This window comes from Bos indicus, chromosome 3, assembly GCF_029378745.1.
Source record: "Bos indicus isolate NIAB-ARS_2022 breed Sahiwal x Tharparkar chromosome 3, NIAB-ARS_B.indTharparkar_mat_pri_1.0, whole genome shotgun sequence".
Taxonomy (NCBI): Eukaryota; Metazoa; Chordata; class Mammalia; order Artiodactyla; family Bovidae; genus Bos; species Bos indicus.
Window position 1 is genome coordinate 8,647,164 of NC_091762.1, and position 3,797 is coordinate 8,650,960.

Consider the following 3,797-nt stretch of genomic DNA (forward strand, 5'->3'; position numbering starts at 1 on the left):
CTTTCCTCACCTCCCATTACTGTACTCTTTCTCCATTGCTCCTTGTGGATTAGAGCAGTGATTCTCAAATAGGGTGGGAGATGGAGGAGGTGCAGGTGCTGTTGTCTCTCAGGAGGACTGCCAGATTTAGCAAATAAAAACATAGGAGACTCACCTACAGTTTATTTCAGATAAAGAATGAGTAATGTTTTTAGTATAAATGTGTTTCCCACAATATTTACCTGGAGACCCTACCCTCAGCAAACACCTGGGAACATTTGGAGACATTTTCATGCCTGGGAGGTGATGTTGTAGGGCTGGAGTGCCACTGGATAGAGGCCATGGCTGCTGGGAAACACCATCCTTGCACAGGACCCCTCCCTCAAATGGAGAGTGATGTGATCTGCAATGTGAGTAGTGTGTTGAGAAACCCTGGACACAGGACTTGCTTTATTTGTAGAGTATTGACATTCTGCGTTTCTGAACATTTGTAGCTGAGGGCAAAAAGAAAAATTTAAGAAAATGTGTTTAATTTAAACATTTCACAAAAATCTATTTCATTATTGGCCTCAAGTATTTAATAATTTTATGCATTCATGTTGATGAAATGGAAATTCATATTCTAAGAGAAGTCAAGAAAATTTAAGCTTAGAAATTTCTCCACCCCTTGGCCTCCTTGGTCTCCTCTCCTGTGCCTTGTGTATCTGCCTTATGCATCCACCAAGCCTCTGTATTGGCAGAAATACTTGCTCAGTCATCAAGAGCACCATTCTCCTAGCACCAAGGCAACTCCTTAATAGGCAACATTCCTTCTTGAACTCATAAGAGGTCACCATGGCCCATCATTTTGTACTTAGAGATGAGGATTTTATAAACTCTGTACATCGTTTAATGTACAGCCGTCTATCTCATAAACCTAGATAGGACTTCCCTGGTGGGCCAGTGGTAAAGAATCTGCCAGCCAGTGCAGAGGACATGGGTTTGATCCCTGCTCCAGGAAGATTTCACTTGCTGTGGGGCAATTAAGCCACGTGCCATGACTACTGAGCCCAAGCGCTGGAACCTGGGAGCTGTACCTTCTGAGCCTGAGTGCCACAACTATTGAAGCCCGTGTGCTCCAGAGCCGAGGCTGTGCAACCCGAGCAGCCACCACAGTGAGAAGCCTGTGCACCACCACTGGAGAGCAGCCTCCACTCGCTGCGGCTGGAGAAGGCCTGCGAGCAGCAGCCAGGGCGCAGCACAGCCAGAACACGTAATAAATGAAAAGAGAAAACCTACGTAACTAGGCGTGGGCCTCTAAGTGGGAGAACAGTCCTTGGAGCTTTTTGAGAGGCTGTTCCTGGGTTACCATCCTCAGTTTAATTTGAATAAAACTCCATTTCTTTCATAGATCATCGAATTAATTTCTTCATTGACTGGAATGCATAGGTGACTGGAGGACTGCAGCCTTGGCAACTAGATAGATAATTTCTATTTAGCTGGACAGCCAGTGTACTTAAAATTGTCCACACTTCTAAAATACAGCTCTTTTGTAGATTATCCTTTGTTGTGGTGACTGGGGATCAGGAGAGGGAGAACGAAGCCTACTGGTCACTGGGGAATTGTATCAAGACCCATCTTCTGATATCTCTTCCTAGAGGTTTCTACATTTAGATAAACTTCCCACCCCAGAGAAACTCCAAGTTTATGGCCTCCGACAGTAATGCTCTTCCTGTTTACCAGAAGACACGTCAGCTTCACACCAGACACACTGTCTAAATGAATCTCATACCATTTGAACCAGAATTGTTGACTTTTGCAGAAACAGAAGTAATGGGATCCAACTGACATTTAGCTGGAATACCCAAATGAGTGCAGCTGATGCCTAATATCCAAGCAACAGTCACTTGACTGTCAAGATCTTCGTATTCTTTGTTAAACTGATCCTCCAAATTCCGTCCCCTGAATCACTCCCTAGCATGCAGGTGGACGACCCAGTCCTGTAATGCACTGCCAAGTTATTCCTTGTCAGGTTGGATTTGGCACTGTACCAGGTCATGGGCTGGAACCCAGCAAGCCAGCCCTCACAGTCAAAACAGCCCTCACCATCAAAGAGAGCTGAACCGTGGATTGCAGGTCCAGCAAAATCCAAATTGATATCACAGCCAAGGTTTATTGGCTCTCTCTTGTAAGAAGACTTGATTTTACCATTTTTCTTTACTGTGTTAGTGAGAGAAGGTAGTACCACACTCAGATCCAAGCCTTGACAAATCTGGTCTTCATTTTAATTCAAGTCTGCTCTCAGAGTGTTATCAGTGTTGCACTGTTCTGTGGTAGATCATACAGTATAGGTATTTGGTTCTAAGCTGCCAGGCACTTGACCCGTGTCTGTGTTAGATGATGTTGAGAATGTTGTGTCAGTGCATGATTTGTTTTCCCATCCAGACAACCCCAAACCAGTCCTCCCTTGGAAATGTCCCTGGCAGATTTTCCAGTGTCACCTCATGTCAGAGGAGTACACATCATTTACACACAGCTCGGAGTGTAGGTCTCAATGGCAAGACTGTGAGAAGAAGTCATCTGGTGTCTACTGAGGGCGAGCTGCAGCCACAGCTGAGGCCGTGGGCTTGTTAAGGGTTGGGCGGCAGCCATCTTGGCTGGAGGGTGAAGTGAAAGCCTTGTGGTTGCTCTTGGCTAAACCTGATTTGTATGGTAGTTGATCAGCCACTATTCATGTACAGTTGACCCTTGAACTATGTGTGGGTTGTGGGCCAACTCTCCTCACAGTCTAATATCTACATATAAATTATAGTTGATCATCTGTACCCATAGTACCTCCATATCTGAGGTTCCTCTGTGTTTGTGGCTAACATCTGCAGATTCAATGAGTCACAAATTATGTAGTCCATATTATTTACTATTGGACAATAAATCCACATGTAAGTAGACCAGCCTAGTTCAAACCTGCTTTGTTCCAGGGTCAAATGCATTTCCCTCCCTAGTATCTGCGCTTTTTGTCTCCTCTTTATTAAATCTTTGTTCCTTACTAGCTCATTCCTGATTTTCTTTACTCCTCATTTATTTTTCATTTCTCTACTTATTTTTATTACTTCTTGCCTTATTTCTCTCTCCTCATGTCAAGGTGTTGCTGAACCAAGATTGACTTTTATGCCTTGTGTGTAGAAAAACCTGTCTTCTGACACAGGGTTGCAGTGAAAGAAAATGCAGCATTTACTGTAGGTGACAGCAACCATAAGTTCATTTTCTAAGTCTGTCTCTTCCTATTTTGTAAATAAGTTCATTTGTATAATTTCTTTTTTTGTTCAGTTCAGTTCAGTTGCCCAGTCATGTCCGACTCTTTGCGACCCCATGAATTGCAGCACGCCAGGCCTCCCTGTCCATCACCAACTCCTGGAGTTCACTCAGACTCACGTGCTTTGAGTTAGTGATGGCATCCAGCCATCTCATCCTCTGTCTTCCCCTTCTCCTCCTGCCCCAATCCCTCCGAGCATCACGGTCTTTTCCAATGAGTCAACTCTTTGCATGAGGTGGCCAAAGTACTGGAGTTTCAGCTTTAGTATCAGTCCTTCCAAAGAACACCCGAGAGTGATCTCCTTTAGAATGGACTGGTTGGATCTACTTGCTGTCCAAGGGACTCTCAAGAGTCTTCTCCAACACCACAGTTCAAAACCTTCAATTCTTAGATATAATGGTCATCTGAGTTAAATTCACCCATTCCAGTCCATTTTAGTTCACTGATTCCTAGAATGTCGACGTTCACTATTGCCATCTCCTGTTTGACCACTTCCAATTTGCCTTGATTCATGGACCTTACATTC

The 3,797-nt window shown here is 44.2% G+C and overlaps 1 pseudogene; it reads right to left on the bottom strand.

Moving 5' to 3' along the window:
* Positions 1-1,569: 1,569 nt before the first annotated feature.
* On the bottom strand, positions 1,570-2,481 carry LOC139179598 (voltage-dependent anion-selective channel protein 2 pseudogene; annotated as a pseudogene).
* Positions 2,482-3,797: the final 1,316 nt, after the last annotated feature.